Consider the following 17,088-nt stretch of genomic DNA (forward strand, 5'->3'; position numbering starts at 1 on the left):
GTTATATGGCACATTTAAAAATATGTATGAAGCATAAGAGATTGATACAGAAAGCATATATATTTTGATAGTAATGCCTGAAATTAATACATGAGTTTTAAAGGAATAGAATGAAGAGTGAAGGGTTACAAAAAAAAAAAAAAAACAAAACCAAAAAACCCCACCGAACAAAAATACAAACAAAAAAGCCACTCCCATGGACTATTTGGAACCATACGCTACCCTAAACAGCTGGAAGTCGAAACTAACAGAACGGCAGCACTTGAATGCTTCCATGCCTGCCACGGTTGAACACCCAGAGGTGAAGAAATGACAGTGCCAGCGCCAAGTCCGGAGGGGCTCTGCCTCTCCGCATTCAGCCATGTTCCTATCACCGGCATGCCGCCGGGCCCTTTAAGCCAGACCCGATGACGGGCGGGAGCCACCGGCCCCGGGACGGCCCCGTTCGCTGCCCGCAGGGTACTCGTGCTGGCTGCGCCGGGCGTCGCGGGAAACTTTGGCGACGGGGAGCGCGCCGTGCCTCGGCCGTCCCTGGGAAGCTCGTCCCTCGGCTTCGCACAGGACATGAAGTCCCGGCGGGGAGAGCGGAGGCTCCGCCGCATCAACCCCCTCAGGCGGCGCCGGCAGTGCTCAGCAGGGGACAGGGAGGACCGGATGGGGCAACCCCCGCCTCCCAGCGCCGCAGCCGCCGCAGTCTGCAGCAACAAGGAAAGAGCAGCTCTTGGCACCCGCAAGGCCGCGGCCCTCGGCGATGCGAAGCGGCCTCCGGGCGTCCGGGAACCCTCCCCGAGGCATCCGCGGAAGGCGCCGCGGCTCTTGCAGCGCGCAGGGGAGCGGCGCCGCCGCCGCATGTGTGCCCACGCAGAGGCAGCGCCGAGCGCGGCCGGGCGAGTGTCCGGCCAAGGCACGGCACCGGCACCGCCGCGGAGCTCGAGAGAATCACCGCAACTCAAAGTACCCACTGCTTCTCCCCTCCCCGCAGCCCTCGTGCCCGAGCGAACGCGGCGCAGGTGGAACTCACGAGAGGAAGGCGCGCCACACCGCTGACTCCCAACCGCTGCCAGCAGCGCCACCGACACCGGCGTCTGCCGCCGCGACCCCCCCTTCCTGCCCCGCCCCGGGACCGCCCCCCCTCGCGCCCCGCCCCGGCTCGGGGGACGCGGCGGTGCTCACGTCGGCCCAGTAACTGCGTCGGGCTAGGCCGCTGGGAGGCGCGGTCCGGGCCCGCTGTGCTCTGATGCGCGCCGGGTCGGGCTGGGCGCGGGGCCCACTGGGTCTGTGGTCACAGGAGAGAGGCTGGGGTTTGCACGGGAAGGCCTGAAGTCCTCAGGGAAGGGTTCGGTGTTCTCAGCAATGGGGCTGGGGTCACAGGGGAGGGTCTGGAGTCCTCACGAAACGGGTTCGGTGTCCACTCGGAGGGGTCCGAGCCTTGAAAGCCCGCAGGGAGGGAAAAAAAGCGCCCCGTGCCCTTTTGACTGCCCTCGGGCAGGAACGGGCTGGTGTGCGATCAGTCCCGGCGGATGAAGGCCCTTAGTGCCGGGAGAGGAAAGGCTGTGGTTGCGGGGTCGCAAGCGGTGGTCAGCGAGTTGAGGGGAAGGCTCTCCAGGCTTCTCTGCGGGGTGTAGGGGCGGGTGGCAACACCAGCTCAGGACAGCGGGGAGCCAGGGCATGGTCTCCTCCGAGGGATGGGTGCTGGACATGGCACAAGGCAGATCCTGATAACAAAGGATCCAAGGCAAGGGTGCCGATTGTGGTTGTAAGCTTGTCGAGAGCTTCAGTGTGCTTTAATGAAACCATGTTTTCAGTGAAATTTGTAACATAACATAGTGAGCTGAAGCTTGGGCATATGTTACAATGAGCTGTATTTCAACCACACATAGCTGCTGCATGGGAGCCCTATTCAACATCCCTTGCTGAGCAGGTTTGTGCAGGAGACCTTTGAGAGGTTTATCTGCATAGGTAAAATGGAAGAGTTAGGACCCAAATCTGTACTGTTTTTCAGGGGCATTGTGATGAAGTATTCATTTATCAAACAGGACTGTCCTAATGCTCCTTAAAAATATAAAAAATATTTATGGTAAAACAATTCTGACACCCTCAGACTAAAATAATAGCTTTTTTTTCTGAGTAGATCTGCCAACTTTGTTATGACAGCAAATCTGGGTAATTGGATTTGTGATGGATGTTTCAGTATTTCTAAAAAGGGTGGATCTGTTATTAAGATGGAGCATTTGCCTCATTCATATAAAATGGAAAATGCAACACAAATTAATTCTTTGAAAGTTTATTAATATTTTTAAAGTTAAAGTGCATCAGTAGAGTTCTGGCTTGGTCTTAATTACCTGGTTCTTTTTCTTCAGAAGGTGGAAATCTGCTTCTGTGGGTCTATAGGACATAGCAAGCAATTAGTGATTAATGTCTCCCAAAGATGCTTTCAGTATTTGATGACAAGAAATATTAAGCTCTTTGAACAGAAATGGTGACTTACTGGTTTCAACTGATTTGTAGAGTCACACCAGCATTTTTTGTAGAGTTCTTTGTCACATCAAGCTGTCATCAAAGTTTGTGCCTTACATTATTGACTGGCTCATGAAAATGAACACTGTAGGTGCAAAGGCCTGGTCTAAGGATTCCAGGACTTGCCCTGAACAAAGCACATGGTGCTTTGTGAAATAACAAATCAATAAACACCTGTTGCTGAGGCAAGAGCAACCCACAGGCTTGCCCCCACCTTAAGCTCTATATGGCATTAATGAAGGGTGCAGCTTTGCAGTCTCTAACAAGGGGCTACATTCTGTTCTAGAAGTGTTTCCCATGCTAGCTGCTCTTACGTAAATTCTTTAATTGGTGTAGATTAATATATTCTCAAAGTAATCTTTGCAAAGGAAAGCATGGACAAGAATTTGGAGGAGCTCAAAATAGTCTTTAGCTTAGCATGGGAATGTTCCATGAATTAGAAGGTTTTCTTTTATGACAGAGCTAGGGGCCTATGAATTCAGTCCTCTTTCTAAGTGTGGAATATTTGGCTTACAGGTAGTAGTAAAAGGAATCAAAGAATTTGGGGGGAAAAAAAGAAAAAGAGAAAAGCGTTGAAAAGATATATTATCAACTCTTTGAAAAGAGACTGTGAAAGAGACTAGCTTTGAAGCCTACTAAGTGGCTTTAAAGTTTTCTTTCTGAATTTTAAAAGTTTTTTCTTCAAAATTAGAAAAAATTAATTAAAATTTCAGCTTTTTATGACTACCTTTGTATCAAAGTCGTTAGCTTGAATAGAACCTGTCAAATCCACTAGTTTTATTTATGGTTAACATAAGACAGTCTACCTTAGACTTCATGTTTAATGGCTCTCTATATCATTCTACTGAATTTTCCTCAATCTGCTCATACTGCTTTCATTAGTCCGAGAGCTGTTTTCATATCACTTCACAAAGGCAATAAAAATGAATACAATAAAATGTGATGCTTAATTTTTGTCTCTTTCTGAAATCTGAGACTTGGCTTACAGTGTCCTGTTCTTTGAATTTGAAAATTTCTAATGTAGAAAAACAAAATAACTCTATTTTGTGGCTTATGCTGTTACCTCCTAGTGTGAAGCACTGAAAAATAAACAAAGCAAGCCTCATATTCTGTAAAGTGCTAGATTTCCTGTAAGACTAACTTCACTGAGTTGAAAAACTATTTCTCATCTTGCATGACTGGATATCTACTTTTATAACAGCTTTGCGTGGGGAATAAAACTGTGGGGTTTTCTTTAGCATGCCAGTCTTTTCATCTGTATTAGGCACAAATTCAGCAAGGACTTGAAATTTAAGATTAGATACATGCTAAAGCAATTAATTTTAGACCTTTGACATAAAAGTTACATAAAAAGATAAGATTGGTCTGTGGTTGTAATCTCATGATAAAGTACTCTTGCTTTCTTGTATACAGGAATAGACTTAATATCCTAAGCTTTTGCATTGTCGCAAACTTATCTTGAAAGTTTTCATTATCCATGCCTGAACCATGCTACTGAACCATCACTACCTGCCATTTATAGATCTGTGAGAAAATGTTCTTTCAATTTGTGCAAAACCCTTTTGAGTCATACAGTCTTCTTACTTATACTTCCATAACAAAATCATATTGTTCCTGGCAAGCAACAACAGTAAATATTAAATTATAAAGGTCAGTATCATATATCTTGATGAAGTATTTTAGACAGGTAAATTGATTCCAGGCTCTGAGCTCTTAGCTTTGAGCACAATTTACTCTATTTTTGCCACAGATACTTAATTTCCTTTTACCATGGTTTTTTGGATTTTGTTTTGTTTTCTTTTGTTTTTGTTTTGTTTTGTTTTTAGGAAAAAAAGATACAAACTTTCTCTTTATTCTCTTGCATATGTGAAAGTACAGACTGCGTCATACACTCGAGAGCTGCATGGAGATTTTACTTTGCAAATGGAGCAGCATGCTGGCAGCAAAAAGGATGAAAGCCTTTGAACAGCTCCTTTGATGATTGAAATCAGCCCACGATCTCCTTCAGGCTGCAATTTTACTCATCGCTATTTCCTAGGTTTTTTTCTAGCACCAAGATAAATTTCAATGTAAAAAAAGAGTCCCAGTGAAAGAGATATGTATTATAAAGGTATGTAACACAGTTGTCGTTAAAGTACTTTACATACCTTCATATAAAGCAAAAATACACAAAACAAATACCTTTATATTGGAGTATTAATTTTTTCCAGGTGAATGAGGTGAATGGAAAAGTGCAATAAAGCCAGTTATGCAAGCTTGCATCCGTAGCAAAACTTCAACTCTCGTGCAGTAAATGGTCTTTGCAGACTGCAGATGAGGTTTGGGTCACTTTTGGATCACTGATGTTTATTTGATGCCTTTCCCATGTGTAAAGGATGTTCATCTCTACCTCTGGTAGGACAGTGCTTAATTAATAAAACAATAATTAATGTCAGTGTTTTGAAGACAAATTATTCATAACAGCATCTTACCTAAAGTGATGCCATATTTTGCATACAACTGAAAATGATTTCTAGTTGTTTCAGAACAGAAAATGTTTATTGTTGTATCTCTGTCTTCTATTTGTGTGCTGCTATCCTTTGAATCTCTTTGATCACTTGTAAGTGATCACTGGTGCCTCAATGCAGGTAATCCAGTTGTCATTAATTTGAATGTGATACCTCAACTGTCCTTGGGAAATTGTCTATATTTATCTTATGGCTTTTTCCATGTTTTTAAATAATCTTACTCTTGCACTTTTGCCTCTGGGATATCTACATAGGTATCTCTGAAGGGTTGGGATTTTTTCTGTACTTATCTTTTATTTGTTTGCTTGTTTGTTGTGAGAAAAAAAATATCAGATGTCTGTGGCAATAACAAAAGACTTGCAAAAATGTTGAATTGAATTAGAACTTGCATTCCATCCTTAGATTGTCTCCTAAGAATTTGGAATAGGAAAGCAGTGGATTTGCATTCTTCGTTCTTACCTAATTGTATTAAGCAGAGACTGAGACTATGGTCCTACTAAATTAGAATGGTGCAAGTTGATCAGTAGAACAAATTTTTGTGCTTAGGCAGGCCTTTTGGATCTTAGGGAAGCAAGTAGTGGGCGGGAAAAATGCATGAGGATGAATACTGCTACTATGCTATTTTTCTTACATTCAGAAGTTGATAGTGAAGTAGAGGGTCAGTAAAACACTTTGGTAGTATCTGTCTTCTGATCAAAGTATGGTAAGTCTGAAGTTTCTATCTGCTCAAGTGATGCTACTGTGATTTTATCCAGGTAGGAAGTCACTTGGAAAGTTGTTTAACACAGAATATGGCTACCTATAGCATGTGGTTTTGCTACAGACACTTTTCTCGTGATCCCTCAGTTAAAGAAAAGAAGGAAAAGAAGGAAATAGGAAGGAAAAGAAGAAAAGGGAAGGGAAGGTTCCGGGAAGGGAAGGGAAGGTTCCGGGAAGGGAAGGGAAGGTTCCGGGAAGGTTCCGGGAAGGTTCTGGGAAGGGAAGGGAAGGGAAGGGAAGGGAAGGGAAGGTTCGGGAAAAAGAGCACCATCCTTTTAAGAAGATACCACCTGTCTGTTTCCCTACGTGTACATATGTATCTTTCACCTTTATTCCAGTACATCAGTGTTGGAGAGGTTCAAGATGCCTGTCTTCCTTTCCTCCTTTCCTTAAGCTCTAGTATTTCCTATGACTCAAATGTCGAGAATTTCATGTTCAACATGAACATGCTCCAGCTCACTCTTTAACTTAAGGATTTTTAGGACATCCAACTCTTTTTCCACATGGAGCCCAGGAGGCTAACCCTAAACCTCGGTTTGTAAATCCTCTAAAATTAGTGCTGCTGATAGGTCTTGTTCTTAATATGTGAAATATTGCCTTTGTACAAGTTATAGTCAGCCAATCTTCCTTTACTTGAACCTTCCTTTGCACCTCAAATACAATCCCCATTTCAGGAAAGAAGGCATTAGTTCTATTAAACCACAATTTCTAGTAGTAGGCCTTTTGTTTGGGGTATTAGAGGAATAGAACACTAACACAGTCTGTCTCTTCTTGAACTTTATACTATAGATCATAAAACAGAGTAGCTACATTTCCATTAAAATCTATTAACCGTAGGGATAGAGTTGCATAATTCAGACAACCTCCCAATAAATTCTTCATTTAAACCATAGTGGAGAGGTCAGTGGGAAATAGCAGTGTAGAAGGTTATTCTATGCATTAATGTGAATTAGTGTGACTATTTACTATAGCCTTCATGCAAGAAATAAAAGGGAAATACTCCAAGAAAATTGCCACCCTTGGTATACAATTAGCAGACTTTGCTGAATAATTTCTAAAAAACAAACCCAAAAGACACAACAAACCCAAAAAAGCCAAAGCCAGATGAAACACTATAGGAACTGAGAAATGCTTTAACATTTCCTCAATTACTCTGAAAATATATTTGAACACTTTTAAATGGTCCCTAATGACTGCTTAGTCATTTTTCCACTAGACTTCTGGAGTACAAATATTCCAGAATAACTTGGGTCTAGGTTTTCTGTTTTATTATAACAGATTTTCCTCAAGGTAAAATGAATACTTCTATTCACACAATACGAGGATTGAAGTAAGCCTGGTCTCACTCCCTGAAAACCCAAAAACTTTTTTTCATGCTGTGTGGGAAATCAGACTTATTTCTACAAGCTTTCCTTGGTAAAGACTCTTAAAATAGAGAAAAATATGATCAGAATATCATAGTATAATCTTCCTTCAAAGTAAGTGATTTAGGTTAGGAACAAACAACTTTTAGGTAAATTACCACGGAGACCCTGGGGGGCATCCCCTGGGTTGGGGAGACATAAGAAGCTTCCTGCAAAAACCTGTTAAGATCCCAATGCCTCCTTCCCCTGTTCCTATGTCTGTTCCTATGTCCCTGAGCCACTCCTTTCTTAATCCCCGATTGGCCCTTATCTTTGTACTGTCCCGAGACCAGGGTCAGCTCCTGCCACTTGTGAAGGAGAAACCTTGAATCTCCCCACAAGTATGCCTGGGGACTCAGAACATCTCGCCTCACAGCTGAATTAAACATCTGTGGATACCATGCAAAGGCCCTTTTTGCTACCTTGCCCTGGACTTTACTAGCAGTTATTCAGGCAGCAACAAATTACCATGGCTATAATACAAATTAACTCATTATTAATTAACCTTTTTCACTTGAGAGTATATCAATGTGCAATACTAAAAAGTGTTCCATTTATTTCAATTTTATTTTTCAAACCTCTCAGAGGATAGAAGAATACTGCTGTATTGTGTATTGGGGTAGAACTGCAGCATGGGAGCCTAACATTATATATACTAGTAGTCATATACTTTCCTCTTTTTTGCAGTCACAGGAGATAGCAAATGAGGCACTTAAGACAGCGTTTTTACACATTTTTAACCTCTGCTAGGACACAGTGAAAATCACATTCCATGTTTCTAAAAGCCAGCTGTCTGAATTTAATTACCAGGAAATAGAGACCCTGTGTTTACCTCTGATGTTTGTTATATTAGGTTCCTGCTCTTGATCCAGGTGGAAGGGTTACTGTTACATTTGGCCTCTACTTCAGCAAAGGGAGTTTCGCTGAAATTAGTGCTTGCTGATAGTGCAATCAACAGTAGTGATTTTCACTTAGTGAAAAATCTTCATTGGAAGTACAGTTCTGCTGGAAATACAGTACTCTGTCATACTCACAAACACAGAATGGTTTTCTTCTTTCATAAATTAATGCAGAACAGTGAGACATATTTGACGTTGTATAAAACAACTTAATGGAACAGGTATCTGACCCCTGTACTTGAAATACGTTACCTCTCTGTGAGCTTCATAAAATAAATCACAAACACTCTCTTGCAGGGGTCTTATTTGTGTCTGCAGACTAAGAAAACAAAAATACAACCTAAGAAAATAATTGACTTTTCATCACATTTCATGCTAAAATACCTCACAAAATTTTGAAAAATATTTAGACATATCTAGAAAATGCAAAGGTTTTAGTATTTGCAAAGAAACCCTATGCTAACACTGGTACCACTACAGTGCTTGTACAAATCCTGGTTTTCCTTTCTCAGTTAAAACTGAGGGAAGAAGGTTACCTGATTTACAATGTGCCAAGTTTCCAACAAAAGCTGATAAAAAAGCTATATTCTGTTTCTACCTTTGTGAGTGGTCATAGCTTGTTTAAAGAGGTGGTTAGGCATGCTGCCTCAAATAAAAAGAAATTTTCCATAGCTACTTATGCCAGTGATGGATTTTATTTCTCAGATATTATAATATGCAATTATCAACCCAGGAGACAGCAGTGCAGGAGCAACAGTGATGTCATTGTTCTCTCTGTTGCTGATGTGTGTTCCATGGGCTTCCTGTTGATGCAAGACAGAAGAGAACATGAGGATGAGATTAAAATTGGCACTGGCATAGTAATGTGATTATTGATGCTTTGGAAATTTATAGTGCAACTTAACAAAAAATCTGTTAACAACAATTTAAAGGGCAATGTATTCTCAAATTTAATGACACAATCACAAAGTTATTTGCTTTGGAGTATATAAATACCTAGTAGTTCTTCTCATGTAGGATTTTTGTTCATTTGAGAGGTTAGGTAGCAGTTTAGTAATTAAATTACACAATTTACTACATGAGACTTCCAGTTATGTAAAAATTTACTTCAGTTTTATTTCCTACTTGTCTAAGAGACTTTTGTCATGGGAATATGACTATAATAATTTAGAGATGTGTCTTCTGTTGCTAAAATTTCTTAGGCAATTATGTCTCTGTTATACTGAGGGCACACTTGTGAAAATCAAGTGCACATCAGACCCTCTTTATCTCTTTGATTGTGAGCTAAATTCAACCTTGTCATTGAAACTACCCTGGGAAGGTTGATATTGAAGAGCAAATTAATTGTTCAAATAGATTTTCTCTTGGAGAAGCATAGGCCATGATGGCAACCAAGCCAGAGCTTCTGGCCAAAATGAGAAAGCTTGCCCTCAAGAGCGTTACAAATCTCCCCACTGAATAATCAGGCATCTTTCTTCCTTTTTGGAAACTGTCAGAGAGACTCGTACTGGTACATTCTTCCAAGCATCAGGCTTAACCACATGGTGTTAGGAACAGGTCACTCAAAAGGGAAGAAGGGGAGAGAGGTAAAGCACATGAAACAGAGAATGAAAATGAAGTTTTGATAAAAGGAATGGGAAGTAGGTAGGAGTGCTAACAGAACAGAGATGAAATGTAGAATTCTTTGTCAGCTGGTAGCCATGTCATGAGTTTATTCTCAAGGTTATGAAGTTGGTGCTGTTTTGTTTTTCTCCACCCCATGCACTTAAATGTGTAATACTGTAGTGCAGTGCAGAGCTGTGTGACCCCTGGAAAAGGTGTCACTGACACTGCTGGGAGATGTGGCCAGGGTGGTGAGCCTGCCTAATCATGGGGGATAGGGGAAAACTGGATCATACCCTGGGGATTTGGACTTGCAGAACTGCTTCCAGAAGAGAAGAAAAATGTTCTAGGAAGATCACACATATTCTTATCTCTTTCTTTCCCTTTTCCCTCAATCTATTACAAAATAAATTGCCTAAAATAAGAAAGCATTCTAAAGCCAAATTTTTTAAAGTGCATTGGATGTATGAAAGCTCGTTTTATATGGTTTAGATGCTGGATGGGATGATGTTGGCATGTTGAGAATCTTCCAGAATAACTGTTATTTCTTCTGTTGGACATAAAAAATTAGGTGGACAAGATTTTCCATGGAGAAGTTTCTGGTGCTCTGCATCTCATTGTGTGTGTGTGTGTTGTGTGAATAAACTGAACCAAAAGAAGAGCTAAAAACTAAAAAAAAGCTATATAGTTGTCTCAGTCATGCCAGGGTGGAAGGCTTTTCTTAACAGCCTTCAACTATGAGTGCAGATGAGTGTAGCAAGCAAAATATACATTCAGAGAATGAATTGTATGCCTATGTGTAGGTGGGGCATAAACTCTAAAACTAGCTAGCAGGTGAACAAAATATGGCAATAGTAGATTTCACTGTCTCAAAAAAGAGATGCTTTGTTAAAACACTTTGTAAATATCTATCTGCAGGCTTCCTAAATTGACATCAAAAACTTCCTTTTTGGTCAAAAAATGTATGTAACTATCCTCCCTAATAATGCCCATGTGCCTGGCCAATAGTGCAATCATATATTGCTGAGGTTTTTTGTTTTACATTACCCATCCAAACTGTTTGGGGCAGAGGAAGTTTTTGCCATTACAACAGAGAAAAGGAAGAGGATTTTCTTTGTACAGAGAGTACAAACATTATTTGACATCTTTACTCTTTTTTAGCCCATTAAGTAATCTTTAAGCTTTCTTTTTCTTTTGATTGCAGTTCATGATATGTTAGAGATCTAACTGAGAGATATCTAGAAAATTCAAAGGTTTTAGTATTTAGTATTTACTATTTAATATTTAGTATTTCATAGACTGTTAGAAATCTATTACTTTAAACAGAAAAAGAGGAACAAAATCTTATGCAGAAACGACAGAAAATTAAGGAAATGAGAGGTCAAATGGCTTTCTAAAGGTAATGCAGCTTCTAGCACTACTGGTAGCATCCATATTTCTTGAATCTTTTAAATCTCACAACAGTAGCTTTGTCCCAGGGCATCTAACTTGCTGTTTTGCTATTTTTCTAAGATTTGTTCTTTGCCTATTGAGTTTCATGCCAGACAAATCTAGCCTCTTCATTTTTTAGCCTTGTATTCCATCCTGTCCAAACTAATTCAGCCATCCCTTGAAATTAAAACTGTGAAACTGCTCAATTAACCTTACAGTTACCCCCTCATTTTAATAATCATAATAACAGTAATCACAATAGTAATATTAACAATAAAAATAATAATAGGAAAATATTGATTTCTTCAAAAAATTGAAGTACATTTAACTATTCACAGCTAGGAATAGATTAGATCATCAACTACTACTATTGAAAAATATTCAAGGAGAATATAGTTGGACATGATGCATTATAGATAGAAATGTGTTTTCATTACAAATAATGTGTTCTAACATCAGAAATAAGACTGATTATTATCTTTTTATGACTTAGAATATTTAGAGAATATTATAGGACACTATTTGGCTCAGGCTCCAGCTACTTTCTCTTTCCCTGGGATGATGTAGCACCATACCTATTCCCATATCCATATTTAAAACGAACCATTTTCTGAGAAAGTAAGATGAACTATTACAGAGGAAGCAGAAAGCCCGTGCCACCACAGCTGAACAAAAATATTTTAGCAGGAGGCCAGCACTACAAAAGAAAAATCTCCCCAGAGGTTCTTGCTTTATTCACAGCTAGAATGACCTAAAAATAACATATTGCTATATAGAACCACAGCTATATTATTCCCCTTGCAGTGTTACCAACACTTCAAGCTAAATTAAAGAAGCCATTCTAAATTTAATTTTCAGAAACCTATCTTTCCTCTTCTCTGACTTCTGCTTTATAATCTACTATTACTTTCTTCTGGTTAATTAAAGAAATACTATTTAATTCCCTACATGTCTGTCTTGATGATGACATATTGATCCACACTTTCTCCTGTAGTTCTATTTCATAAAGAAATTCACAAGGTTTTTCTAGGATCCAGGTAGAAGCTCAGCAGTTTCCTAGTTTCTGAAGAGTCAATAGAGAGAGTAGCATGGAGGTTAATTATAGCATAAACTAGGATTTTCTGACAGGATATATTTTCTCTTATTTTGATTCATGGGATTCACTTACTTAAAAACACATCATGGTACACCTACTTGTTAAAGGTCAAAATTATTTCATAGTAAGTCAATGTCATGTAGATTTTTGTGTTAGGCAGTTATTTTTAGCACCTTATTTACTGCTACAATGCTAATGGTAGCTAAAAAGAAGGATGTGTATGTTAATTAATGTTCACTGCATTTTTTTTTTCAATGTAGCCTCTTGTTTCTGATTTGCATTGTATAATGCTCATGAGACAGTGCCAAGAACCTTATGTGTATCAGCAGCATCTTCTGGAACATCAGTGGCCATATTCAGTTGTTGTACAGTGTAGGTGGAATAATCATCCTCTGCTAGGAAATTATAAAACTGTCATTTGATTGCAATTACATCCTCACTCATGCTAAGGTGCTGGCTTTAAAGTGTTCCTATTCACACATCTAACTAATAATTTTTGTTGGGTTTTTTTTCAGGAGATGAGTTGAGAGGCAATAAGTAAGAGCTCAAGTCTCTGCAGGACACAGAGTTTTGCAATGGTTTTTATTTATGTGCATTTACTTCCTCTATAAAAACTTTCTGAGAGATTAAACAAGACTCTGGAGAGGAAGAATATAAACTTTTCCTCAAGACAGCAAAAAAAACCCTCATCATTTCCTGCAAAAAAGTCAACCATACTTCCACAGAAGAAACAGATACACTTTAGGCCAAGACTGGTGGTGAAGGTGTACAACTTCTTGTTACATGAAGTCATTGGTTGGAGACAAGGACAACACAAACTCTCAGAGATCCATGCCACAACAGTGATGGTTTGTTATGGAAGATTCCTTATATAGGGGGTTTGAAACTCCAGGGTTTAAACAGCTAATTGATTGGGGTGTCTCTCCACCCAGATCTCTGGCCAGTGGTGCTTCTGCATCTAGGCTTGAGCAGGGCTGGCTGAGGGTCCCTGTATAGGTTTAAATCCAACCTATCTGGGGACTTGTTTATCTGTTTTCTGGAATGAACCAGGCTAGCTGAATTGGATTTGTGTTACGGCTAGATTTACCTTGTCCAGCTACAGACCAGCTGTAGCTGTCTCAGTACCGTGACACTTTCTCAGTTTCTGTACAGTAATCTCTGTACAGGTTGCTGAAAATAAGCAAATGCTTGAACTTGGAGGATGTAGTGCAGCTATAGCTGTTTGGGTACTATGGACTTTGTCAAAGTACTATGGCCTATAGTATATCAGCTCTCTTTTCTGATATACTATCAACTCTCTGTTACTTCAAATTATTTTCATTCCTATTTAAAATGTTCCAAAGTGCTTTTGTTTGGATAGGGGGCAGAAGCATCGTTACTCTTCCCCCCAAAGTCAGCTATGCTTCTTGCACCAGAAGAGTGAAGCATCTACTGGAAGAAGAAAGCCTCTACACTGCAATAACTGCTAATGTCAATGTTTAAATAATCATCTCTCAGCATGTACATTAATTCTTCATGAACATAAATGAGGTATATAACCCCATTTCATGCTAATGTTTCATATTTGTTCTTTATTTGGTCATATTTCCAATCCAGACTGCTGCAGTCTGGGGGGAGAGAGGGGGAGGAAAGAATGAAGGTGAGAACGGCACACTAATTTCTTATGAAAAGTATGTCTAGCATGTATTAACTCTATCAAAACTCAGTCTATTACAAGGCTGAAACATGAGCTGAGCCCCTGAATGGCTGAGATGCCATTGAGCTTGACATTTCTAGGGCTGCCTGGAGCTGGGATTAATCTCTGAATTGACACTTTTGTGGGTTAAAGGAGAGGAAGAGCAGGTAAAAAGAAATGGAAATGGTGGTTTGTACTCAGTTTCAGCAAATCAAATTGATCAACTTTTTCTTCAAGTGCTAAATTTGCAGAAATTTCCTAGAACAAGCTCATTGCATTGATGTATGTGGAAATGAGGGCAGTATTGAATGACTTTTCAGAGGCAGACTTGAAGTCATGTGAAATTATCTCTAACAACTCCACTCTAGTCAACATTAATCCATTACTCTGTGTTACTACTCCAGATAGTAGTAACTGATAGAGTCCAGATAGAGCTGTAGCTTTTCTTGCCTGAAATGAGAATCCACTATCACCTTCATCATACCCCTGCTATTTATTTAACTTACTGCACTTCAAGTGTTTCCATGGCTTTTTGGGAAATGAAAAGGGATTTTAGGGCTTTGGGATGATTGGTTGAAGGATCAGGATCATAGGTAGTGTTTTCTTTGTGTCTTTCAACAACAGCAAAGAATATTGAAAGGAATGAGCAGAGTCAATAGATTAACATGCTACTCCAAGGCTGGTATCACTGACAGAATTTGGGGGTTTTTGATCATAGGATGATCTATACAATGTCAGGTTGGCTGACACCTGATGAGATGCACCTTTCTCAGAGGGGAAAAAAGGTGTTTTTCACAGGAGTTAGAAGGGCTTATCAACAGAACTTTAAACTACTCTGGAATGGAGAAAGGAAAAAGAGAAGACTTGCCACTCATAAGTAATGGGGACGGACATGAAAGTTTGAGGGACTACGTGTTAGTGAGATCCTTCAGTCTTCTCCATGGAGCATTGGCTGCAATGAGATGCACTTGACCAACACATGCAGCATGAGTCCCTGAGATACCTCAGTGCCATCCCTGGTGGAATGAGTCCTCTGACAGAAGTCTGTTGTTGGGTGGTTATAGGCTGTTCATGAGGGATAGGCAGGGCAGAATAGGCAATGGAGGTCGTGGTGGCAGGGTGGCATTGTGTATAATGGAGGGGCTAGAATGCGTGGAGATCACATTTGGCAATGGTCCAGTTGAGAGCCTCTGGATAAGTATTAAGGGACAAGCAAGTAGTGCAGAATTCCTCATGGGAGTCTGCTATGGACCACTGAGACAGGCTGACAGCACTGATGAATTATTTGCTAAGGAACTAAGAGACACCTAATTCAGCCACCCTTGATCATATGGGACAATCTATCTTGCCAGATATTAACCACATTATTAGTACAGGAATTATTGCCATATTATTAGTATGGGAATAACACACAGGTGGTGCAAGAAGGTCCAAAACACCCCTAAAATACTTGTGTTTTAACTTAACTGGAAGGACACAGACCTGTTAAAATGAGTCCAGAGAAGGGTCATGAGGATGGTTATAGGATAGAGCATCTTCCCTCTGAGAAAATGCTTAGATAATTGGCATTGTTCATCCTAGAGAAGAGAAGACTCCAGAGAGTCCTTATAGCAGCCTTCTAATGAGGGCCAACCAGAGCGCTGGTAGAGGGACTTTTTGTATGGGCGTGTAGTGATAAGATAGCTTTAAACTGAAAGATAATTGGTTTAGATTAGACATTAGGAAGAAAGTCTTTACTTTGAGGATGGCGAGGCACTGCCCACAGCTGCCCAAAGAAGCTGTGGGTGTATCATAGAAAGTTCATATCATAGAAGAGTTCAAGGCCAGGCTGGATGGATCTTTGAGCCACCTGGTGAAGGGGAAGGTGTCCCTGCCCATGGGCAGGGGGATTGGAATGACATGATCTTAAATGTCTCTTCTAATCCGAAGCATTGTATGAGTCTGTACTTCATGGTACAGTTACTGAAGGAGACAACTATGACAGGTGCCCTTCTTGGCTTGTTTATTTTTAAAAGAGAGATTCTAATGAGTGAAGTAGTGACTGGTGGCTATCTTAGCCACAGTAACCATGAAGGAATCAAGTCTGAAATCTCTGACAACAGGAGGAAAAGTGCCAGCAAAATGTCAGCCCTGGACAAGAGGAGAGCAGACTGCTCAGGAAACTAATTAGAGAAGTCCCTGAGAAAATGCTTTAGAGGATACTGGGGTACATCAATGCGTGTCACTTTTTAAGCACCGCTTCCCAAGAGCACAGGAATGGGCAATTCCAAAATGTTAGAAGTCAAGTAGGGGAGGCAAAAGGCTGGCTTGACTAAGCAAGCAACTTCTTCTGGAACTAAGGTAAAAACAAGAAAGTGTATGGCCAGTGGAGGAAAGCTCATGTGATATGAAGGGCATACAGAGATACTGGTCACCACTGTAGGGAGAAAATTTGTGTGTCTGAAAGTCTGTTGCAGCTGAAGAAGATCAGAACTGTGGGGGACAGTAAAAAGTGTTTTTTAGATGTTTTAATAGCAAAATAGCAATAGGCAGAAATAACATTGTCCTAAAGATCTGGCTGATGTTATCATGAGGCCTTTCTTTTTCATTTTTGGATGATCTTGGGCTTCTGGAAATGTCCTGGTCAACTGGCAAATTTCCAAATTCCAGCTCAGCTCATTCTATGATTTACAATTTACTTCCAGGACCCTGCACACAGGTTCAGAATTCTCTTGAACTGAGTGTTATGTAAGATGTGGGCAGGTATAAAGAATTTTTGTCTTTTCCTACTCTCAAATATTCAAATATCAATCCCAAGTGTGTGATTTTTCGACTGAAGGGAATCTGAATCCTTAAAAACTGATTTTCCTTTACTGTTCTCTGTACTGTTGCCTGTACAGAACCTGGAGGACATTGCAGAAATATGATGCAAGCTGTGAATCATAGGAATCTTATTGTAGATGCTAGTAGAAGTTGTTTCAGTAAAGTCACAGAGGGCTGTAAGACAGTATTAAATACTGCCCACTCTACTAAACCGTAATGTAGTTAAATATTTCCTGTATTTTGACACATGATTTAGAGAGGAACATGGTATATGACACAGAAACAAAATATAGAACTCACCTTTACAAGATGTGAAAATATATTGTGGCATATATTAGAAGTTATATATATCAAAATACAGAAAGCAGAAATACAGAACTTACACATTAAATTAGTC

General features: G+C 40.1%; 1 protein-coding gene across 5 annotated transcripts in view; it reads right to left on the reverse strand.

Moving 5' to 3' along the window:
• PAM (peptidylglycine alpha-amidating monooxygenase) overlaps positions 1-1,108 on the reverse strand; it is a 117,180-nt gene extending 116,072 nt beyond the window's left edge. For all 5 annotated transcript variants that reach the window (XM_054281132.1, XM_054281124.1, XM_054281117.1 and 2 more), the window contains exon 1: positions 1,022-1,108. The gene's annotated coding sequence lies outside the window, so the exon portion shown is untranslated. The remainder of the gene's footprint in view (positions 1-1,021) is intronic.
• Between the last annotated feature and the right edge of the window lie 15,980 nt (positions 1,109-17,088).

Source organism: Melozone crissalis, unplaced genomic scaffold (genome assembly GCF_028551555.1).
Source record: "Melozone crissalis strain CALT ecotype California unplaced genomic scaffold, PUWL_Pcris_2 ptg000005l_1, whole genome shotgun sequence".
Classification (NCBI taxonomy): Eukaryota; Metazoa; Chordata; class Aves; order Passeriformes; family Passerellidae; genus Melozone; species Melozone crissalis.